Below are 25753 nucleotides of genomic sequence, written 5' to 3' on the forward strand. Positions count from 1 at the left end.
CAGAGCGACTATCGGCAGGGGGAGCTAGACCAGCAAGAGAGTGGCTATGCCATGCCTGACCATGAGGGGGTGCCTAGGAATGAGTGAATTCTTTTACAATCCCCATTTGAGACAAAAGCAGAGGTTGAAACGTCATGATTTCTGACCAGATTTTGTTCACCTCTATATGTGAGTAACTTCAAGTGGTGAAAATTTTCCTGGGTTTGAAATGATTCACATGCATGAGTATTTGCTGGATGGGGGGTCCTATCACCCTGTAACACTAGCAAACCAGGTACCCGGGATAGCTCAGTGGTTTAAGCATTGGCTGCTAAATCCAGGACTGTGAGTTTAATCCTTGAGGGGGCCATTTAGGGATCTGGGGCAAAAATTGGGGATTGGTCCTGCTTTGAGCAGGGGGTTGGACTAGATGACCTCCTAAGGTCCCTTCCAACTCTGATATTCTATATTACTTCTCTCTGGAGCAAGGTGTGGGAAATCAGGGCCTCGATTGTGACTCTGCCAGACCACAAAATGACAAGGAAGCCCCCTTCTTGTGAATGTCCTGCCTATTTTTTACGAAATGAAGATGTTCTGATTGTTCTTGTTCTTCCAATAATGTGAAGACGTGCTGGTCTGGGTCATCGGAGGGGCTTGAACCAAGGACCTTCAGCACTAAAAGCTAAAAACTCTGCCACATGAGCAAAAGAAGCAGCTCCCATAGATGCTGGCAGTAGATGGCTCTCCTCCTTTTGTGTGGACCAGCCTCCAGAGGTGAACATCAGAACACAGGAAGTGCCAGACTGGAGCAGATCCAAGATCCATCTAATTTAGTATCCTGTCTCTGACATTAGTTAGTGCCAGCTACTTCAGAAGAAGGTGTAAGAAATCCTGCAGGAGGCAGTTCAAGTAATAACATGCTCCCAGGGACAATTAAATCTTGAGTATAAAGTGGTTTGATTTTGTGGGAACTGTCACAATCTCGCAAAGATCTGGCCTTCCTTCAGTCACTCATCATATCCAAAAGTGGCATTGCATGCTTTTGTGCCGTATCACCGGGATGCACAACCCCCCTCTCCCCCCCACCCACCAGCACACTGCAGTCCCAAACTCTCCATGGACACACGACAGGGGTGGCCCTACCTGGTGCTGCCCATGGACTTCCCCAGGGATTCATGGATTCACAGGATTGAGTCAAACCTGGGAACTTTACTACATGATGCCTGGTGTGACACCATCAAATGTGGTCACTCTGGCTAGGCCAACAGCCCTTAGTAGATATGTGTGTTTGATGGTGATATGGGACAATTTCCTCTTAACCCTCAATAGTTAGATATTGGCTCTAGTCCTGTGCTAATGTCGGTTACTGCAACAGTCACCCCAACTTCTGGATGTTCACGCCGACCCCTCACTGAGCATTTCTACCCCAGCAGTGTTTCTTTTCTGCTGGGGTTTAACCCTGATTTGTAAAGAAAGGGTTTCCATTCCCAAGCACATTGCATACAGAGCTTCACACACCTGGGCGAATGTCACATCCAACAATACCTCCTTCGGGGCTGATCTGAAATGGTGGGAGTCCTGCACCATCCAATGATCATGCATTGTAGGAATAACTGTAGGAATGCATTGTAGGAATAATTACTACTGGTGCCCTCAGAGGGTGCAGTGATCATGCATGTAGGTTTATTTCAAGTCAAAGGAGCTGTATAACTCTGCCCATTCTGAAGGCATTGATGAGAGAAGCGTGGGAGGAGCCAGACACAGCATTCCCAGCCTTACAGTCATGGGTTTGTTCACTCTGAGCAGAAGTCAATGAGGAAAGCAAGACCAGCCTGTTTCTCCTAGTGCGGTCATTAGAACTGGCACAGCACATTGCTCCTAGCTCCTGGATTGAGCCACACAGAGCATCAGGTGCTGGGATTATCACCATAAAGGACTGTGCATCTGTTCTCCAGCAGAGCGAACAACACTTCTTAGCACAGAGTTAATCAAGCAGCACATTTCAAACAGACCTGAACCAAGCTTAAGTCTCATTTACGGCACAGGGTTTTTGAAAATCACGACATTCGACCAGACACCAAGCTTCTTGTTTATCAAGCCGTTATTCTCCCAACACTGTTGTATGGGTCCGAAACTTGGAAAACCTTTAGACACCACTTGAAAGTCCTTGAGAGGCAACATCAACGCTGCCTTCATAAGATTCTGAAGATCAAATGGGAAGACAGACACACCAATATTAGTGTTCTGGAAGAGGCAAAGACCATCAGTATCGAGGCAACAATCATCCATCAGCAATTCCGCTGGACTGGTCAGATTGTCCAGATGCCAGACCATCGCCTCCCAGAACAGATCTTGTTCATTCAGCTGAAAGAAGGGTACGGTAATGTGAGTGGACAACGGAAGCATTATAAGGACTTGCTGAAGGACAACCGAAAAAATGTAATATTGACATTGACACTTGGGAGACACTTGCCCAGGATCGCTTAAAATGGAGTGAAGTCCTACGTGAGGGTCCCCTGCATTTTGAACTTGCTCGCCGACAAGCCGAAGAGGACAAGAGGTGCAGGAGGAAGGAGAGATTGGTCTCCAGTCATGGTCAACAGCCTCCTGCTGAGTCTGAAAACATCTGCCCTCATTGTAATAGAACTTGTGGTTCAAGGATTGGTCTTATTAGCACCTGAGGATCCATAACTCCCATGGAAGATGATCATACTTGGTAACAAGCGATTGCCCATCACATCACATCATCATCACATGCTAAAGTGTGTATTAATGTTTCAATTTCAATTCAAATGTCTAGCCAATGACTAAATTGGCAACACTGCTAACTAGTTGACAACTGGGGGCGTGTTGGCCAGCCTTATGCCTACTACCACTTCAGATGCCACATTGTGCCTTGGAGCAAAGCTCCCCACAAGCAAACAACGCGGACTAAGAACCCCTGTAGTGCAGGCTCCCCGCACCTCGTGTGTATGTGTGTGGGGGAGGGTTAGTGGGGGGAGGGGAGGGCTATGTGCCTGCTTACTTGCACCCCAGAGCAGGGAAGTGGGCAAAGGATGGAGCCATGGCTCCACCCTCAACTCACTATCCAATGCAGCTAAATCTGTGTCATTTTAGATTCATAGATATTAAGGTCAGAAGGGACCGTTATGATCATCTAGTCCGACCTCCTGCACAACGCAGACCACAGAATCTCACCCTCCCACTCCTGCGAAAAACCTCTCACCCATGTCTGAGCTATTGAAGTCCTCAAATCATGGTTTAAAGACTTCAAGGAGCAGAGAATCCTTCAGCAAGTGTTCTGTGCCCCATGCTGGTATAAGCGACAAACGACTTGTCTCAGAGAGACAGCTCTGAGAAACAGCACCTCCTGGTGCTACTCCTGGGGCAGTGCAGCTTAAGCACCCCCACCCTACCCCCCACACTCAGGCCCTTGCCTCGTGATTGCTACCGGCCCTCATTACAAACCTGTGGCTGCCTGGTGACAACGAACCATGGACTCATGCTGCATGAATCGGGGATGGGATGGTCCTGTGAGATCATCCAGCCCATTCCTCGGCCAGTACGGCCGTGCCCTTTGTCTCACTTCCTATGTTCTGTTCCTAAATGACTCAAGCCATCAGACTTCCACCACTTCCCATGGGAGACCCTCCAGCCACATGCTAATAGATCACACCATGCCAGACACGCAGCATTTCTGAATTTAAACCCATTGCTCTTAGTTGGCACCACTCTCAAGTCATTCCCCTCCAGCCTTGGTGTTGATGCCCTGGGACATTTCTCATGGTGGTGTAAATTGGAATGGCCCCATTGACTTCAACACAGCTGGGCTGGTCTACACCAGTGGAGAATCTGGCCCCCTTAAGCTCAAACATCAGGCCAGAAAACCCTCCATTGCCACATCTAAGCCAAGAGAGGCATACTTAGCTCGTTCTTCAAAATTCAGACGCTTCTTAATCCTTTTGCTGCCGTTCTCTGAATTCCCTCCAACTTGGCAACACAGATGATGCAGGTGTGTTTCAGCAAGCGTCATCCACAGAGGGACAGTGATCTTCCCACACTGTAACGTTTCTGCGGACAGGAGCTGACTCTGAGCATGACGTGGGGGTGGGATGGGCTCTGGCTCGCTCAGCCGCTGCCCTGGAAGCCAAGCCCGGGTGGGAGGCAGCCCGCTGCTGCCACAGCCAGGCACTCTCCCAGGCAGCTGCTGCATCGGGCAACATCTGGGAGTGGCTCCGGGGCCTGGCTGCCAGGAAGAGCAGCCAAAGATGCCAGGGGGAGCCAGCGCAGTGGGAGGACAGAGCTCCCCCGCCAGGTAACAAGGGATGGGGAGAGTGCGGGGACCCCAGGTGGGGGCGGGGCTGGGAGGAGTCTCATGGGGAGGTCACATTCTCCCCCACCCTTTGTGTTCCTCCCACAAATCGCCTCGCCCACGCCATCCCGGAATTGCCTTCATAAATTTGGCAGCTGGACTTACCCAACAGAAGAGCTAATGTAGGCCACATGGGCTCTAGCAGGGAGAAGCGCTGGACAAAGGAGAACAACGCTGGCTGGCACCAAATGGGGCGTGTAACAGTAATTTGAGACAGATGTTCTGATTTTTGCCCTTGGGGAAGGGTATTCTGGGACAGAGCGGGAAAGCAGAACCAATTCCTGGAAGTGTCATTGCTAATGAGCTCCAAATTTGGGTCATTAGAGGGTTTTAATGAGCTGCAGGGCATAAAAAAAACAGCCTTGGAAAGAAAAAGACAGATATTGAGATTAACAACGGTTGCCAGCATAGTGATGCTCCCTCTGAAAGGGAAGCTGTCTGGGGCCTTTTCCATTGTGCGTTGATGCTGTGGATTAGGAGTCAGCAAACAGGAGGAAATGGGTTCTGTTTAAAAGGGAAATGAGGGACTGAGTCTTATTTACACTCACGTTCCTTTATATTGTGGAAGGGAGCAAAATTCCATATCCCCTCACTTTAAGGGTGTCTGAGTTTGTAAAGGGGACTTAGTAATAACAATACTTACCTCTTACATGGCACTTTTCATCCCTAGCATTCAAAGCACTATACAAAAGAGGGAAGCACCACAAGCTCCATTTTACAGATGGGGAAACTGAGGCACGGGGCAGCAATGTGACTTGACCAAGGTCACCCAGCAAACCACTGGCAGAGCTGGGAATAGAAGCCAAGTCTCCTGAGTCCTAGTCCAGTGCTCTATCCCCTATTCATTGATGTATCTGAAATCCAGGCTCTAGGGCATGGACCCTCACTGAAATTTAGGTGCTTACCTCTCAGGATCTGGGCTTGGTGTTTCTGGGAATATACCTGGGGAGAGGCTTTATCATTTGTACATACCAAGACTAGAACTGAGACACAGTAGGGGTGGTACGCTCCTTAGCTCCACTCACAAATAAAGCATCGCCCACATGAGATATCAAAATGAAACACCACTCAGATTGTGTAAATGTGCAAAATATGATCACATGTGCCTTGCTGGGCTCGGCTTCACCTCAGCAGCATTTGTACATACCCGGGGCAGGGCCAGCTTAAGGCATAGGCACCCAGGGACCAATTCCCTGGACAGCCTACCTTGTTATTTTGTTACAGTTCCATCGAAAATGTTCCAAAATTAGGAAACATTTTTTGTGGAGGGGGAAGGGTGATCTGGGGAGCAAAATGTTCAGGTGAAAAGTTGATTTTCCCTGAAGCATAATTCCCTTCAGGATTTTCCTGGGCACCTGGTGCCAGGCTGCCAGATACAGGGTGCAGGAGGAGGCCAGGGTTAGAGGGGACATGGTCCAAGTTTAGCCAAGAGGATCAGGCCAGGAGGAGCAGTCTGTGCTAGGGTCACCTCGTAGGATCAGATCAGAGTCAAGGTCAATGAGCCACACCAGGCTGGAGCCATCTGAGCTGGCTGAAGTAAGGGTTGTGGAACAGAAGCAGGGCGAGTGCCAGCAGCGGAGCAGGGGATGAGAAACCGAGGCAGGGTGAGGTGTCTGGAGCGGAGCAGGGGAGCAGTTACCAGGAGCAGGGCTGGGGTGAGGAACCAGGCAAGGTATCAGGCTTGCACAGCAGGGTCTGTTTGCAGCAGCAAGCCGGGTTTCCATGTAGGTCCACTGACAACATCCAGGTATTTCCTCTTGGCCTTAAATAGTGAGTCTTCGCCAACCAGGGAATGTGGTTGGCTCCACCAGTGTGGAGTGGGTGCTTGAACCCAGAGGCTGCTGTTTGTGGGGGTTCAGACCTGATTTTTTGAGGTGCAATCCTCCCCAGCCAGCATTACCCCCTTCATATGGTGCGTGCGAGGCCACGTTGTGTGGAGGAAGCCATTTTGTTTCCATATACGTGCCAGACCTGTGTTCCTGCATGTTCCAGCCCCACTGGGCTGTCCCAAGCTTTGCCAAAGCTGTGGGGTGGTCACGTGGCTCTGGCAGTCACCCAGGAACCAGCAGCCCTCAGTTCCAGGCCCATGAACCCTCACACCTGGCCGTGAGCCAGGGCAGCATGAAAGCAGCAGGAGCCAGCTGTGAAATGTCGCTCTTACTCTCCACAGAAGTGGTTATCAAAGGCACAGATGGAAATCAGGTGCCCAGCTCTCGTTGACTTTTACTGGCCGTTGGAGGCCTAATTGTCCTTTGTCCCTCCTCCTGCATCTTGCACTTATATAGAAATTGGCCTATTATTATTCCCTGACCTCTGCCCAGGGTTTGTCCTTAGCGTGTGACCTCCTGCGAGCTGGGACCGCCCTTCATGTTAGGAAACCAGCTAGCAGCCACTACTGCAAATGATTAATGGATAATAATTGTCAGCATCCTCTTGTTAAAGGGTGGGTGAACTGCTAGTTGTCCTGAGAACTGCAGCTTGCTTGTCTTTCCTGAGTTTGGTGTGTTTGCTTGCAAATGTGGCTTGGCATGAATGTATGTTCTTGGATTCGCTGGGCCCTATGCCCCATGTCTTGCATGCCAGGGAGTGTAAGGTTGCATCCCGTATCAGACACTTTAAAATATAAAAATATATTTCCCCGGTGTGGAAAATCTCAGGCTGTCCCCCGGAAGGAATGGTGGAAGGAAGAGACCAAAGTTTGCCTTCCCTTGCCTACAGGGGGGGTCAATCCTGGGGCCAGTTTTGTTCAACATCTTCATTAATGATATGGATGATGGGATGGATTGCACCCTCAGCAAGTTCGCAGATGACACTAAGCTGGGGGGAAGAGGTAGATACGCTGGAGGGTAGAGATAGGGTCTAGAGTGACCTAGACAAATTGGAGGATTGGGCCAAAAGAAATCTGATGAGGTTCAAGAAGGACAAGTGCAGAGTCCCGCACTTAGGACGGAAGAATCCCATGCACCGCTACAGGCTGGCGACCGACTGGCTCAGCAGCAGTTCTGCAGAAAAGGACCTGGGGATTACAGTGGACGAGAAGCTGGATATGAGTCAGCAGCGTACCCTTGTTGCCAAGAAGGCTAACAGCATATTGGGCTGCATTAGTAGGAGCATTGCCAGCAGATCAAGGGAAGTGATTATTCCCCTCTATTCGGCACTGGTGAGGCCACATCTGGAGTACTGCATCCAGTTTTGGGCCCCCCACTACGGAAAGGATGTGGACAAATTGGAGACAGTCCAGTGGAGGGCAATGAAAATGATCAAGGGGCTGGGGCACATGACTTACGAGGAGAGGCTGAGGGAACTGGGCTTGTTTAGTCTGCAGAAGAGAAGAGTGAGGGGGGATTTGATAGCAGCCTTCAACTACCTGAAGGGGGGTTCCAAAGAGGATGAAGCTCGGCTGTTCTCAGTGGAGGCAGATGACAGAATAAGGAGCAATGGTCTCAAGTTGCAGTGTGGGAGATCTAGGTTGGATATTAGGAAACACTATTTCACTAGGAGGGTGGTGAAGCACTGGAATGGGTTACCTAGGGAGGTGGTGGAATCTCCATCCTTAGAGGTTTTTAAGGCCTGGCCTGGCCTGGCTTGGCTTGGGGATGGGGAAGGAAGAGGCCAAGTGATGACATCACTGTCTTTCTTTTATACTTTCTTCCAGCTGCTAGAAAGATCTTTGCTGTGACATGGGGGTCAGGCAGTCCCCATTGGTCAAGCAGTCTCCATTTTGTACGTGCCTTCTCCAAGAAGCCTCTGGAATAGTGGATTGTGTGTTGATGAGCCACTAACGACGGTTGTGCTATTGATGGCTACTACTTTGTTGTAACTGAAAGGCTGGTTGTGGGTGTTCCCAACCTCGCCACTTATTTCACTAACACTTATAGTAATGCTTCATAACTTCACATAAAATGATAGTACATACAATTCAACACATTATTATTGTTCAACAGATCAAGACTTAAAAAAATGATACCTCACAAGGTGTATTTTGTTCAAAACGTATCATAATCATATCACAGGGGTGAATGCGGGGGTTCCAGGGTGCTACTTTGAGGTATAGAGTGTCACACAAGCCTATTGGGGGTCGCGGCATAGCCACCCTTACTTCTGTGCTGCTGCTGGTGGCAGCCCTGCTGTCAAGGTTCCTTCCCCATTCTGAACTCTAGGGTACAGATGTGGGGACCTGCATGAAAGACCCCCTAAGCTTCTTCTTGCCAGTTTAGATTAAGCTAAGGTACAAGCTATTTTACCTTTTGCCCTTGCACTTTATGGCTGCCACCACCAAATATCTAACAGATATATAACCGGGAAAGAGCCCTCTTGGAAACGTCTTCCCCCCCCAAATCCTCCCAAACCCTACTACCCCTTTCCTGGGAAAGGTTTGATAAAAATCCTCACCAATTTGCATACGTGAACACAGACCCAAACCCTTGATCTTAAGAACAATGAAAAGGCAATCAGGTTCTTAAAAGAATAATTTTAATAGAAGAAAAAATAAAAGAATCACCTCTGTAAAATCAGGATGGTAAATACCTTACAGGGTAATTCGACTCAAAACATAGAGAATCCCTCCAGGCAAAACCTTAAGTTACAAAAAGACACAAAAACAGGAGTCTACATTCCATTCAGCACAGCTTATTTTCTCAGCCATTTAAAGGAATCAGAATCTAACGCATACCTAGCTAGATTACTTACTAAGTTCTAAGACTCCATTCCTGTTCTGTCCCTGGCAAAAGCATCACACAGGCAAAGAGAGCCTTTGTTTCTCCCCCGCTCCAGCTTTGAAAGTATCTTGTCTCCTCATTGGTCATTTTGGTCAGGTGCCAGCGAGGTTATCCTAGTTTCTTAACCCTTTACAGGTGAAAGGGTTTTGCCTCTGGCCAGGAGGGATTTTAAAGGTATTTACCCTTCCCTTTATATTTATGACAGCTGCCTTCAAAGCTGGGCATCTGGACAACAGGTATGACTCTTTGCTCTGCTTTCAGAGCTGGGTGGCCAGAGACCAGATTTCATGGTCCATGACATGATTTTCACAGCCGCAGATTAGGTAGACCCCAATAATAATAATTTTGTTCATCCAGGGGAAGGTTAAGAGATAACTCAATCATGGTCTACAAGACTTGCCTGGGGAAGAGATTTCTGATAGACAGATCTTTCATCTAGCAGGAAAAGGCATGATAAGATCCAATGTCTGAAAGCTGAAGCTAGACAAATTCAGGTTAGAAATAAAGTGCAAATGAGGGCAATTAACCATTGGAACAATTTACCTGGGGATGTTGTGAATTCTTCATGTGATGTCTTTAAATAAAGATTGGCTGTCTGTTTTAAAAGATCTGCTCTAGATCAAACAGAAGGGATGGGCTCAATGCAGGAATCATTGGGTGAGGTTCTCCGCAGGAGATCAGCCTAGCTGATTAGCTTGGTCCTTTCTGGCTTTACAATCTATGAGTACATATAAACATCTTATTGACAGCAGCAGGTGTTTCACGCAGGGTGGTACATAGTCCTAGATTTAAATCTTGGCCTAGGAATCATAATCCAGTATGGAATCTGGCCATCTTTGCAGAATGAGTTTGATACCCCTTTTCTAGCCCCTCCCCTGCTCCCTTAAGGAATTGGTCTGTCATTAGAGCAATTGCAATTATAATTTATATGAGAGCAACACTTGAGTCCCCGCTCAGATCAGGGCCCCACTGTGCAAGAACATAATGAGAGACAGCCCCTGTGCCAAACAGCATGCCAGCTAAATGGAGGAGGGAGAGGGAATGGTGTCCAAGGGCATACCTGGTCCCGTATCACCTCATTCTGGCCAAGTGTGGCACTTCTGAGGCCTGCCTCAGTTTCCCTGTGACTCAAGTTCCCCTAAAAAGTCTACACAGTCCAAATATTCAAGACATTTCCCCTTCTGGGGGAATCCAACTTATTACTCCTGCTCAAAGTCCTTCAGAACAGGACTCAGACTTATGAAATCTTCACCCCAGCTTCAGGTGGGTCCAGCCCCTCCTTCCTGGGGATTTCTGCTCCCTTCGAAGTTCATTTCTGTCACCCTGGTCCCAAGCTGAGCACCACCCCTCCTCTCTAAGGGCCTGTCTTCCCTTCCGAGTTCAAACATCTTTCTGCTGCGGTTCCAACTTTGCTACGGTTCCAACTCGAAACTTGGCACAGCCCTTCCTCCCTGAGGGTTCTGGCTTCCTGCAGTTTGGCCATGTCCACAGACCTTCCCCGGTGGCTTCTTCTCCCCACTAATTCAGGAGCCTTCTTACTTCCTGCAGGCACTTGTCAACACCCACCTCCAGCCACCTCTCCATTTATGAGGCCTAGGTGCCTCTCCTTAAGCCTTGCTGGGAGCAGGTGATCAGCCCAGTTGTGCTGGACCCTGCTGTTTCTTAAAGGGGCTAGTCATCCTGCTGTGGGGTGGTTACACCCCGTCACCCCTTTGGGACTGGGGGAAGGGGCGTTGTAGCCCTGTGGCTCCAGTCAAATAACTGCCCTTAGCCTCAGAGCAGTATGGCCTAATGGCCAGAGTCAATAGAGCAGCCCCCACCCATGGGGCTGTGCGGCCTAATGGCCAGATGGGGCAGTAGGCCACCACCCAGGGGTGGGTGGTGGCCAGGGTAGGGGGATCTGGGCCCTCTCTGCTACACACCCAGGGCCCTGATATTGGCGAATAGGTTCACCTCTAGGTCAGTGGGCATCCAGCCGAAACAGGCTCCCTTTGTCCCGGTTCCACAACCAGATCCATGTCTAATCCCCCAGGCTTACTTCCTACCCTGTTCTCCCGCGTCGCTGTCCATAGCTCTCCTGGGCCTCAGGGGTCGTCGGCTTGCGAAGCTCCTGGCGACTCCGTTCCCTCTTGGGCTTCCACAGGCAACTGGGGGTCCTTCTGGGTTTCGGTGCACTTCGCCTCCGTGATCTGGCGTTCCAGCAGCTCCTGGGCGGGAGCCTGCCAAGGGCGTCCCCTCTCCTGGGCAGTGGCCCCGACTGAATTGGGCTGCTCCCTTTGATTCTGAGGCTCCAGTTGGAGTGTGCCCAGCAGGGCCGGATAGGGCTGCGGCTTCTTCTGCCCAGAGTATGGGTTTAACCTCTGCTGATCCAATGTGGGGCTGGGACACTCTGTCACAGGGGTACAGTGACTTGGCCAAGGTCACTGGTAGAACTAGGTATAGAGGCTAGTTCCTCTGAGTCCCAGCCCAGTGCCCTATCCTCCGGACCACGCTGCCTCTCAGCTGAGACTGTCTCTTGTCTATTGCAAATCAGAGTACAAGCTCTGGGCCCAGGTGGCTGAGTGACAGATAGAATCATAGAATCATAGAATATCAGGGTTGGAAGGGACCCCTGAAGGTCATCTAGTCCAACCCCCTGCTCGAAGCAGGACCAATTCCCAGTTAAATCATCCCAGCCACGGCTTTGTCAAGCCTGACCTTAAAAACCTCTAAGGAAGGAGATTCTACCACCTCCCTAGGTAACGCATTCCAGTGTTTCACCACCCTCTTAGTGAAAAAGTTTTTCCTAATATCCAATCTAAACCTCCCCCACTGCAACTTGAGACCATTACTCCTCGTTCCGTCATCTGCTACCATTGAGAACAGTCTAGAGCCATCCTCTTTGGAACCCCCTTTCAGGTAGTTGAAAGCAGCTATCAAATCCCCCCTCATTCTTCTCTTCTGCAGGCTAAACAATCCCAGCTCCCTCAGCCTCTCCTCATAAGTCATGTGTTCTAGACCCCTAATCATTTTTGTTGCCCTTCGCTGGACTCTCTCCAATTTATCCACATCCTTCTTGTAGTGTGGGGCCCAAAACTGGACACAGTACTCCAGATGAGGCCTCACCAATGTCGAATAGGTAACAATGAACCAAGGTCTCAGTGGTGTTCCGTGCAAACTTGATCATGCCCGTGCTTTCACCTCACTGCTGCTGCGGTTCATTGCACTCTGCGTCTGTGTGAACACGCACGCTGAGTCCCAAAGCAGGAGCAGAGATGATCCCTAGACAGCAGCTTTATTCGGTTATCCTTCCCGCCGGCCTCTTGCCCAGCTGGAACTGGCTCATTGCAGAGTTTGCTCCGTTCAGCAGGGCGCTCAAGGAGCACCAAGCACTTTCCACCCCAGTGTACCCCGCCGCCGAATCAGCAGTGTCGTGCGACAGCTTCAGCATCCTTGGCACTGAGGCAGATTTGTAGGTGAGATCGTGTTTGCATAAAAGAGTCGGCTTCTCTGTCTCCATACAGCGGTCTCCAGAGCATGGACTCTGAGACAGGGTAAGCATGAGACCCCAGAGGGCGTCAGGTGGGACTGAAGAGTTGCAGAGGCCTGGTTGGTTCTCTGCAAAGGGGCATGTGTCAGTCATTCAGGGCACATCCAGTAGCCAAAGCAGTCAATGCTTCTGGCTGATCCGGGGTCTGGCTGTCATTTGGCACATACATGCACGCCAGATACCGGCTCGTCACTTTGTTTCTGGCTGCGTTGCCATTTGGAGTTATGTGCCTTGCTCACAAGGCCGCAGACTCTGCCAGTCTAGCCACCAGCTTCAGGAACGGCAGTTGCACGTTTTACCGTATTGTACACCCTGGACCTGTTCCAAAGCTTGCTGAGGTCAACGGAAGTCGTGACTTCAACGGGCTTTCGGATCAGATCCTAAATGCAGAGGAGCATTGCTCATCTAAATCCTTGTTACTGGAAATTCTCAGTAAAAGGCTGGATATGTCCCCCATGATAAGACTTATTATTCCTATTTCTGTCATAGAATTATAGAGTTTAAGGCCAGAAGGAAGCACCAGATCATCTAGTCTAACTTTCTGTCTACCACAGACTACCAGCGCCTCACAGGACCCGCACACTAAACCCAATGACCGAAAAGAGACCAAAGTATTACAGTCTAAGGGTGCAATCACGGGTGACACGCATACTTATGACCAAAGGTGCCCAATCAATGAGACTATTTACTATTTGTACTGTAGTCGCTCCTCATCATGGACCAGGGCTCCACTGTGCCGAGGCACTGGGCAAACACAACAAAAAGATGGCTTCTGCCCCAAAGAGTCCCGATCAAAGTATAAGACAAGAGGTGGCTCCAGACAAGACTGACAGGGGAGCCCAAGGAAGCCACAAGACAACACAGGTCAGTCTGGTAGTCCGTGGTCTCTGCACGCCAGGGGCCTGACCATTGTGAAGTTTCTTGCAGGTGCTGGGCTAGAGGAGAGTTCTCAGGAGGAGAATGAGGTGGCTTTGCAGATGTCCCAGAGAAGCTCCTCCCAAATATGAGGGCCAGCAAGGGACAAAAGAACCAAGGGGCTTGTTTGAAGTTTGAGTGAGCAATGGAGGCTCAAGTCCCTGGCAGAGCAGAGGGGGAGGTACAATGCTTTTGAAAGAGCCACCCTGCCTATTTAACGTACATACATGGCGCCCCTCACTGTTGTATCTGAGTGACTCACAATCCTCAATGCATTTATCCTTAGGGCACTCCTGCAAGGTAGGGCAGTGCTACTATACCCCTTGTCCAGATGGGAAACTGAGGCACAGAGAGACCCTTTGAAATTACTGGAAATTAGGCATTTAAATACCTTTGAGAATCTGGGCCCAAGTGACTTGCCCAAGCTCATCTAGGAAATCTGTCGGGGATCCATGAATTGGATCCAGACATCCTAAGTCCTAGGCTTGTGCGCTAACCATTGGACCATGCGGTGAGTCTGCAAGGTAGTGACTGGTTGAAATCTCTCCCTGGCCCCATGATGAACTCTAAGATGCTTGGCTGATTCAGTAACTCTTTTTGCTCAGGATCTGATGAAAACATAAGTCTGAGCTGAATTTACAATGCTTGCTGCATGCTACAAACTCAGCAGGTAATGAAGTGCCAATTAGTCCCTCTAAAGGGATGTGTACAAGAAGATGAAAGATGCCTTTCCCCCAATCTAAGATGCTAGTCTGAAGAGTTTATTTCATTGCATCCCAGGGAGATGACTCAGGCATTTGAGGAAATGGATCGGAAATTAAATTAATCAAAGCGATGCGCCTTTGATTGTGTTTACAGGTGGAAGCAGATTGTTTTTTCTTCTTACCTGAAATATCAGTGCAGAGCTTTAATGAATCATCCCGAATGTATACATGCCTAAGAGATGGCAGCAAACTGCAGAGCCCTCTCAAACCGCAGAGCAGATACATAATGAGCAATGGCATAAGTGAAGCGGAGCAGATGGGAACAGAGTAAAATGTGCCTCTTGATGATCAAGGTGTTAAAAATGAGGCTTGAAGAATGAGCAGGGTCACATCAGGGCTGGGTTAGGGTGGGTGCATATGTTGGGGTGGGGCAGTCCTAGAGAGCTCTCCTGCAACTTGTTCACCTACTCAAGAGTAAGCCTCATTAGGAGAGTCTAGGTTGCTCTCTAGAGGCAAATCCACATAAGAGGTTTGAGGCTAGGCTGGCTTCTAGCTAGCTTAGCTCATGATTCATTATGAAGGTCTTAGGGTCAAGTCCAGTAGGCACAGTGCTGGCCCTTGTACATGGAAAGGTGGCTAGTTCTAACAGCAGCACCGGCCTTCTGACAGGGGAGCTCACGCTAAACTCTATAGCAGCTGCCATTTTGGGGTGTGCACACACATGCCACAATGCAGAAGTGTATCAGCAGGAGCCGATGGCCTCAGGAAATCCGTCTGACCATTCTACCCATTGCCGTGCGTGTGGCATTAGAAAGCTGCTGGCATGCCGTTTAGTCACTCCGCTCTGATAATGAGCATCAGTCAAATACGGCCCGAGCGGAGTCAATTAGCACCAGCTGACGCGACGCTTGGGACTGAAACCCCGTGTAGCTCCATCAGCAATGACCAGGGATGCGGCTGCATTGAGCAATCGTGTTAACAGACACTCAGACTGGTGACGTGCTGCATTCAGCTGACACGCGGCTCCGCTCGCCAGCCAGAGCCTGACCCCGTGAAGGACTGAGCATCCGGTGGGACCACAGCAGGAGGGGTCTTTAGGCTGCAGGCTCCTCTTAGAAAGGGAACTGAGTCAACAAGTTGGGCTTTTCCATAATCCATCCTGCACAACAGATTTGGATAGACTCTTCCCTTGAGCACGGCCCTGAGCAACGGGCATGTTTGTAGCTGCAACTAAGCAGCAAAGGAGGATGGTCCGGTGGTCTGGGCACCCTGCTGTAACTCAGAAAACCCTGGTACTGGTCCCTGCTCTAACCACAGGCTCATCATGTGAACTTGGGCGAGTCACTGATGTAGGTGGTTTACACCTCTGAAATCAAATCCATTCATTTCAATGGGAGCGAGACACTTAAACAGCTTTGAGAATATGGGTCTTAATTTCTCTGTGCCCCAGATGGGAACAGTAGCACTTGCTTATCACATGGCATGGTCAGGATCAATAGGTCAATGACTGTGAGGTGCTCAGATACTAGAGGAAAGGGCATCAGATACAGAAGTGGGAATAGCCCTGGGAGACATTGGCACCCAATGACTCCTCTGTGGGGCACAATTCCTGTGTTCCAGCGGGTGATGATCTGCCACTGCCCAATAGCTATGGGTTTCAGTGGAACTCAAGTGCTACGTAGGCATGACTTTCACCCGGCCTGCATGTGAAAGAATGAGAAACAATCAAAGCAAGTAAGCAAATGCAACGTAAAGACTGCACCAGTTTGCCTGATGGACCTAGAGCTCCAGAGAACAATTCCACTGGCGAGGGGGTGGATGGCTGATGGTTAACAAACAGCAACTGCTTACCAAGACAATGCTGAGTGTGGTGCAGAACACAGGAAAACAGCCTGATCAAGTTTCTTCTCCAGCTTTTCTGGGCCAGCTGCTGCCAAAGGAGAGGGGAAAACGTAGGAGCTATAAAATTATTACACATCGGAGCAAAACAACACTGTCAAACATGAACAAAGGGCTCAGAGCCCATACACAATGAGCCTGATCCACATTCTGTTGAAGTTAATGGAGAGACTTCCATTGGCTTCCATGGGCTTGGATCAGGTCCAAAGTGATGGATACACTTGGCCTGCCTATTAGAACGCCCGTAGGCTTGGCTGGGTCAATCAAAACATTATCCTCTCAAAAGCCTTTTGTTTTTGTGAGGTTAGGCTTGGCTTGGCTTTTGGAAACGACCCTCATCACAGCAGGACTGATGTCCTCATGGCCACATGCTCCTGGCCATGTGAGTGACCCCAGGAGGGAATTCCAGACTGCAGGACACATGCTCCAGCTTGTAGTGAAAAGGGGTAGGAAACCTGCCAAAATATGATTGTAGAAGTGAGCTTCGTAAACAATTATGTCTCGTGTCACGTGGTCAGGAGAACAAAACATGGACCTGGTTAGAGTCTAAATGTATACCCACTCCGCAAAAAGAAACCCAGCAAGAAGACCAAAAAATGCCACCATGTCTAAACAACACAGTAAAAGAGGCAGTTAGAGACAACAAGACATCCTTTAAAAATTGGAAGTCAAATCCTACTGAGGAAAATAGAAAGGAGTATAAACTCTGGCAAGTCAAATATAAAAGGATAATTAGGCAGGCCAAGAAAGAGTCTGAAGAGCTACTAGCAAAAGACATAAAAACAAACAGCAATTTTTAAAGTACATCACAAGCGTGAAACAATCAGTGGGGCCATTGTATGATCGAGGTGCTAAAGGAGCATTCAAGGAGGACAAGGCTGTTGCAAAGAAGCTAAATGAATTCTTTGCATCTGCCCTCTTTGCAGATGATGTGAGGGAGATTCCATTCTTTTTAGGTGACAAATCTGAGGCCCTGTCCCAGATTGAGGTGTCAATAAATTTTGGAACAAATTGATAAATTAAGCAGTGATCAGGACCTCTGGTCACCAGGACCAGATGGGATTCACCCAAGAGTTCTGAAGCAACTCAAATATGAAATTGTAGAACTATTAACTGTGGTACGTAACCTATTGCTGAAGTCAGGGCAGGTCTACACTACTGCTTAAGTCAATCTCAGGGATGTGAAAAAAAACACACCCTCAAGCGATGCAAGTTACAGTGACCTAAGTGCTGTCCACACCAGCGCTATGTCAGTGGGAGATGGACTCCTACCAACATAGCTTCCACCTCTCTCAGAGATGGAGTAATTATGCCAACAGGAGAGTGCTCTCCAATCTGCATACAGCATCTTCACCAGACGTGCATCCGTGTAGCTGCGCTTATGTAACGCTTCTAGTGTAGACCCGTTTTCAGCTGCTGTACCAAATGACTGGAGGGTAGCTAATGGAACGCTGATTTTTAAAAAAGGCTCCAGGGGCAATCCTGGCCATTACAAACTGGTGAGCCTAACTTCAGTCCCAGACAAATCGATTGAAATGATAACAAAGAACCGAATTATCAGATACATCGATTAATACAATATGTTGGGGAAGAATCAACATGGCTTTTGCAAAGGGAAATCTTGCCTCACCAATCTATTACAATTCTTTGAAGGTGTCAATAAACATGTGGACAAAGGTGATCCAGTCGGTATAGTGTACTTGGACTTTCACAAAGCCTTTGACAAGGTCCCTCACCAGCAACTCTTAAGCAAACGAAACAGTCATGGGATGAGAGGGAAGGACCTCTCATGCATTGGTAACTGGTTAAAAGATTGGAAACAGAGGGTAGGGATATATGGTTAATTTTCACAGTGGAGAAGAGATAAATAGCGGAGTCCCCCAGGGTTCTGTACTAGGACCAGTGCTGTTCAACATATTCATAAACGATCTGGAAAAAGGGGTAAACGATGAGGTGTCAAACTTTGCAGATGATATAGAATTACTCAAGGTATAAATCCAAAGCTGACTATGAAGAGTTATAACAGGATCTCAAAAAACTGGGTGACTGGACAACAAAATGACAGATGAAATTCAACGTTGATAAATGCAAAGTAACGCAGATTGGAAAACATAATCCCAACTATACATACAAAATGATAGGGTCTAAATTAGCTGTTACCACTCAGGAAAGAGATTTGGGAGTCATTGTGGATAGTTCTTTGAAAACACCTGCTCACTGTGCAGTGGCAGTCAAAAAAGCGACCAGAATGTTAGGAGCCATTAGGAAAGGGATAGACAATAAGACAGAAAATATCACAATGCCACTATATAAATCCATGGTACGTGACAGCTTGAATGCTATGTGCAGATCTGGTTGCCCCATCTCAAAAAAGATATATTAGAATTAGAGAAAGTACAGAGAAGGACAGCAAAACAGATTAGGGGTCTGGAACAGCTTCCATACGATTAATACAATATGGTGGGGAAGAATCAACGTGGCTTTTGCAAAGGGAAATCTTGCCTCACCAATCTATTACAATTCTTTGAAGGTGTCAATAAACATGTGGACAAAGGTGATCCAGGCTCCAGAATGAGGAGAGATTCAAAAGCCTGGGACTGTTGAGTTTAGAAAAGAGACAGCTAAGGGGGGATCTGATAAAAGTCTTTAAAACCATGAATGTTGAGGAGAGAGTGAATAGAGAAATGTTATTTACACCATCTCATAACACAAGAACCAGGGGTCACCCAATGAAATGAATAGGCAGCAGGTTTAAAACAAACAGAAGGAAGTATTTCTTCACACAAGGCACAGTCAACCTGTGGAACTCTTTGCCAAGGGATGTTGTGAAGGCCAAAATTATAACTGGGTTCAAAAAAGAATGAGATAAGTTCCTGGAGGATAGGTCCATCAATGGCTATTAGCCAAGATGGTCAGGGATGCAACCCCATCCTTAAACCTCTGATTTTCAGATGCTGGGACTGGACGACAGAGGATGGATCACTCGATAACTGCCCTGTTCTGTTCATTCTCCTTGAAGCACCTGGCATTGGCCACTGTCAGAAGACAGAAGAGGATACTGGGCTAGATGGACCGTTGGTCTGACCCAGTATGGCTGTTCTAATGTTCTCATGTATAGACACCCATTGAAAAGATTCCAAACCAGATTCTCTACTGTGATCCTGCCCCTCCCTGCCACTCTGGCAGTAAAAAGGGTCTGGAAAGCTACCAGATAGCTCCAACTGGGGTTTCCCCACCATGTTGGAATCCCCAGCTGTAGCGGAGTCTGCATGGTCAGTTTCTAAGCCACCCACCCTTCAGCTCCTGGTGTAGTTGCAGCAGAGGTCCTGGCTTGGCTGGCATACTGGCCCCATAGGTCCACCGCTAGCCAGTATACTTTACAATAGCCCTCAGTCTAAAGTGTGGTGTATTGAAAACTGTATTGAAGCAATCCCCTTATATCCTAAGGGGTTTTTTGGTCCTGCTTGCAGGGAAGCGTGCGATCTGTGTCCATAGCAGTCTGCAAAGAGCCAGCCTACAACCAATTGGGGTGAGTTGTGCCCATCCACCTTAGGGAGCAGCCTGCTTTGTCTCTCTCTGTTTTGGGTTCTTGTATGTTATCGTTCTGGATTCTACAAAATAAAGTTGTGTTATTGTGCAACTTTCCAGCACAAGTATTTTATGTTTTTCTCTAACTCCTAGGTCTGCATGTTGTGAAGATAACGTGAAGTATACCAGGGCGGTGCAAAACCTGCCTCAGAATCATGGAAAGCACCGCATCCAATTCCTCTCCAGGCCACCTCCACCAGCTGTGATTGACTGACAGTGGGCACAGTCACAACTCTAACTCTCTGTATCAGAGAGATGAGACGGGAGAACTTCTGGATGAGCAGGAACAGAAACAGACAAGAATGCAAAATGGAGCCAACTCTGAGCAAAACAGTGGCACAGGATGAAACTTCCCCAGAGTTCACACACTTCTCTTTCTCTGTTCGATACAATGGTAACTGTTCTGAAGTGCTCCACCCCACCCACAGCCTGCTGCTTGCACTCCTCTTTACATAGCTTGTACCTGGAATCAGGAAGTCTCAGCAGCCAGGAAATGTGAACCCTCTTGTGATTCTCAAGGACAGCAATTTTTTTCAGACCTCAAAAACGGGTTGAGTTCTGGGTGGAAGGTTTAGTCTCCTTTTAGCCCACTAGAGGGCTTCTTGCATCTTCTTCTGAATCAGCTGCGACTGGCCATTGTCAGAGACTGGCTAGATCATAGAATCATGTATTCATGATTCATAGAATCATAGAATATCAGGGTTGGAAGGGACCTCAGGAGGTCATCTAATCCAACCCCCTGCTCAAAGCAGGACCAATCCCCAATTAAATCATCCCAGCCAGGGCTTTGTCAAGCCTGACCTTAAAAACTTCTAAGGAAGGAGATTCTACCACCTCCCTAGGTAACGCATTCCAGTGTTTCACCACCATCCTAGTGAAAAAGTTTTTCCTAATATCCAACCTAAACCTCCCCCACTGCAACTTGAGACCATTATTCCTTGTTCTGTCCTCTTCTACCACTGAGAATAGTCTAGAACCATCCTCTTTGGAACCACCTCTCAGGTAGTTGAAAGCAGCTATCAAATCCCCCCTCATTCTTCCTTTCCGCAGACTAAACAATCCAAGTTCCCTCAGCTTCTCCTCATAACTCATGTTTTCCAGTCCCCTAATCATTTTTGTTGCCCTCCGCTGGACACTTTCCAATTCTTCCATATCCTTCTTGTAGTGTGGGGCCCAAAACTGGACACAGTACTCCAGATGAGGCCTCACCAATGTCAAATAGAGAGGAACGATCACGTCCCTCGATCTGCTGGCTATGCCCCTACTTATACATCCCAAAATGCCATTGGCCTTCTTGGCAACAAGGGCACACTGTTGACTCATATCCAGCTTCTCGTCCACTGTCACCCCTAGGTCCTTTTCTGCAGAACTGCTGCCTAGCCATTCGGTCCCTAGTCTGTAGCGGTGCATTGGATTCTTCTGTCCTAAGTGCAGGACCCTGCACTTATCCTTGTTGAACCTCATCAGATTTCTTTTGGCCCAATCCTCCAATTTGTCTAAGTCCCTCTGTATCCTATCCCTACCTGCCACCGTATCTACCACTCCTCCTAGTTTAGTATCATCCGCAAATTTGCTGAGAGTGCAATCCACACCATCCTCCAGATCATTTATGAAGATATTGAACAAAACCGGCCCCAGGACTGACCCTTGGGGCACTCCACTTGATACCAGCTGCCATCTAGACATGGAGCCATTGATCACTACCCGTTGAGCCCGACAATCTAGCCAACTTTCTACCCACCTTATACTGCATTCATCCAGCCCATACTTCTTTAACTTGCTGACAAGAATACTGTGGGAGACCATGGCAAAAGCTTTGCTAAAGTCAAGAAACAATACATCCACTGCTTTCCCTTCATCCACAGAACCAGTAATCTCATCATAGAAGGCGATTAGATTAGTCAGGCATGACCTTCCCTTGGTGAATCCATGCTGACTGTTCCTGATCACTTTCCTCTTCTTGTAAGTGCTTCAGGATTGATTCCTTGAGGACCTGCTCCCTGATTTTTCCGGGGACTGAGGTGAGGCTGACTGGCCTGTAGTTCCCAGGATCCTCCTTCTTCCCTTTTTTAAAGATGGGCACTACATTAGCCTTTTTCCAGATGGACCACTGGTCTGATCTAAGATTGCAACTTTTATGTTCCTATGAATCAGTGTTCACCCATCCCTTGACAGAACCTCATTGGTTTAGAGGATAGTTTTCTCTACCCCTCCTCCGCTAAGGAAAACTCTGAGCCATATAACAAATCTTACATCAAGTAAATTCCACATCAGTGAAACTCTCAGCCCCACAAGACTGATGACATGGGGCCAGATCCTCAGCTGGTGTAAATCAGCAGCACTTAATGAAGTCAGTGGGGCTAAATCCTGATCTCAGCTGGTGAAAATCGCCATCACTCTAAGGAAGTCAAAGGGGCCAGATCCTCAGCTGCAGTAAATCAACATAGCTGTAATATTGTGGCTGGAGCTACGCTGATGTACCTGAGGATTTGGCCCAAAGAGATTTTAAGGTCTTCGGGCCTGACCCAAAGCCCATTGAACTCAATAGAAAGGCTCCTGTTGACTTCAGGCCTTTATTAGGGTCTGAAAATGTACTCAGTTTTTCTTCTGTTCATTTGCCAGAACGATGGAGGATGTGTTTGAAGGAGCTGTGCACTAGGACAGGTCTCCTGCCTGGAGAGCCAACCGTGATAAATACCACCATCAGAGTTTTCAGACAGACTGAAAGGTCAAAAGAGAAGGAAATCCGCCCAGAGCTCCCAAACTTTACCAGGAAAACTGTAGCTGATGCTAGATCACCTGAGGAAAGAAGAAAATTCCAAGCCTATTGAGCTATCTCTGCCTCCACCCTGCTTAGGGGCCCATCGAAGGGTCTGCATGAGTGTTTGGGGGATGGCCTCTTTTTATTGCGAGAGGCAAGCGGGTGATCACTTGTCGGTAGCTGTGTTCAGCTGGGGAAGAAAAGGTCTAAAGTGCAGCTGTCCTGGAAAAGCAACTCTTAAAACAGCTTTTGGGGGTTCCCTGTTTATTGTCTAGGACTTCCATAGTTGCCATCAGTCATAGGAGTTCATGAAGGTCCTCCCTGGGGTGCAAGGTGGCTCCCCACAGTCATCAGGGGCAGTTCCAATGTCCTCCTCTCTCCCTAACTGACCCTGCAGGCTTCTGTCTGTTTCAATGACCCTGCGTGTGTAACCCTTCTGCCCATCAGAGTTGGCAGCAACAAGGGCCAGGTTCAATATCTAGGGGATCCATTCCAATAACACAATGCAAACCGGCTCGAGTGACCTGGGACAAATATATACCACCCCTGCTGGGCGCCTCCCAGAGGCAATACTTCCCGTCTCGCAATCACCTAGTCTGAGTGTAGCAAAAAAGCCTTTTAATAACAGAGAGAAACAATGTGGCATTATGTTGGGGAAACACCACCAACAGGATTCATAACACAACCCATGAGCAAAAAAAACCCACCCCAAGCAAATTGGGGCATGCCCCTTTCCCTTTGGTTCTTGAGTCCAGCAACCCCAAATCACCCAAAATCCCAAAAGTCCAATGCCCCAAAAGTCTCTGTCCCTGGTCAGGGCAGCCCCAGAGTTCGAAAGTTTATCTGCAGAGCTTTACCTCCCAACCTGGGTGGAGATGGGGGAGGGGGTAAAAGGCACCTTACATGATCTGAAGCTGACCACCCCACAGCTCCATAGACCTTCGCTCCGCTCCACCAGCCACCCCATGAACTGCTTCGCTCAGCTCCGCGGCCCACAAGCAGCTCCCGCCGTCCCACGAATTGCTCCACCAGCCGGTCCACGAACTGCTCCGCTCTGTGTCCCACCAGCAGCTCCCGCCGTCCCATGAACTGCTCCACCAGCCTGTCCACAAGGCACTCCAGCCGTCCGGCAAACTTCTCCACAATATATCTTCAGGCTCCCCCACTACTTAAAACAATGCTCAGTGATTTCAGCTCTTAGTCAGTTCAGCTCTTTGGTGAATTCAGCTTGTAGTAGAGGAGCCTCAGTGCTGGTGCACCATTAGCCCAAAGTGAGCTCAGCAGCCTGTAACTAGACTCCTAATGAAATCAAAATTAGCTCTGATATTCCACAGTGGAGAGAGGAAGAAGTGCAATTAGCATGTAAGGCCCTCACCAAGGGACCCATACCACCCAGTATTAATACTTGTCCCCAACCTTTCTCAATTCACAGAGTTTTGGAACCCATGACCCTTGCCTAGCGAGTGCGACTTAGTTGATGGTGAATCCCTCCATCATAACAAAAGGCCAAGTACAGTTCCAAGCACAGTTCCCATAATCAGGGTAATAACAATTTATTCTTCCTGCCCCAATAACAGAGACACTGGGGATCCCACAGCAGCCAAAGTGACCATTTGGGCAGCTATGGCCTTATTCTAGGCGGGATGGGTGTGCCTATGCAAATGAGATCGGCCCCTGAAGTTCTTTTCCACAACTTGCCACACCTCACCACCAGATGTCAGCGTGGAGCTCATCCTGACACTGCTTACATGAGTATTTTGCAGATTCCCTTGGGTTTGTGCTGTACTTTGGCTGTGAAACGGGTGGAATTTCATTTTAAGGAATAGTCTGCCTACATGAAATCCCTTTTATGTGTTTCGCTTGGCTATGGCATTTTCCTCTCCCTGCCCTGGTTATGTAGCATTTCTGTGTATTGTTAAACAGCCGCTGCACTCCACCCAAGCAGTAGCTGAAAAGTAGATGACTGAAACGGCCGTGCTGGGTGAAGTTAGATGAAAGAGAGATAGGACTTTGGGACTGGGCCTGGTGGGTAAACTTTTTCATTGCGATGAGTGAATTGAATATATTTAAAAATAGAAAACATGCTTCATCAGTCAGCTCTGTTGATTTTATTCATGAGAAGAAGGTGGGTCTTGTTGAATGGTGCTCAGGAAACCTGGGTTCAATTCCCAGCTCTGACACAAACATCCCAGATGACCTTGGGCAAGTCACTTAGACTCTCTGTGCTACAGGCATTGTTTAAGACAGTTTCTCTCACCAGTCATTCCTCTTCCCAGTCACGGCTGACTTGGGCCTTCCACCAAGTACAAGGTCTTGGCTTCCCTTACCTCCTTATGTGAAAGTTCTTTGCCTAAACAGGTTTCTCACCTATATTCAGCTCCCAGAAACTTCAACTCCCCTCCCCCTTGGTTGTAGGACACATCTTTCTCAGCTTGCAAGAGCTCTGGCCCCTTATGTCTGTTTAGTGATAGATGACAAAGATGGCTTCCATCCTTGCTTATATCTTCCAAAGTTCAATGACCTTGGTTCAAGAGGCAGGATAACCCCATGCTGTTCTTTCCCTTCCTGGGGGCATTCCATCTCCCTGTGTGTAAATGGGGCTTCTGTTGTTTGGATTGCTGTACAGGAGACAGGTAAATAGCTGCCATGTTCCCTTTCATCTGGGAGACACATGTTTCTTCCTGTGTTTGGACACAGACTGTGAAACCTAATATCAATGAGTACCCATAGTTCCTTACACAGTGTTATTACATACATTTTATAATGATATATATCATTAATCGGTGTGTCATAGGCTTTCATAACTCTTCACTTGATAGACTTTTGTAATATAGTAATATTGTATAACATAAGTATGGCCTTACTGGGTCAGACCAATGGTCCATCTAGCCCAGTATCCTGTCTTCCAATAGTGGCCAGTACTAGATGCTTCAAAGGGAATGAAGAGAACAGGGCAATCATCAAGTGAACACCTTGCATTTAGCTGTGATGCTCGGCATACCTTTCCCAGACCTGAAGATGAGCTCTGTGTGGCTCAAAAGCTTGTCTCTCTGATCAACAAAAGTTGGTCCCATAAAATATATTATCTCACCCACCTTATCTCTCTAGTAAGGGTAGCAAGATTCGTCCCTTTAATATCATCAGTGGCAGGCACTGTGGGCCTGATTCTGATCTCATTTACTCTGGTGTAAATCAGGAATAACTCCACTGAATCAATGGGACTGATTCCAGTCTCACCCTGGTGTAAATCAGGAGTGACTCTACTGAGTCAATGGCACTCATTCTGAT

Source organism: Eretmochelys imbricata, chromosome 2 (genome assembly GCF_965152235.1).
Source record: "Eretmochelys imbricata isolate rEreImb1 chromosome 2, rEreImb1.hap1, whole genome shotgun sequence".
NCBI lineage: Eukaryota > Metazoa > Chordata > Testudines > Cheloniidae > Eretmochelys > Eretmochelys imbricata.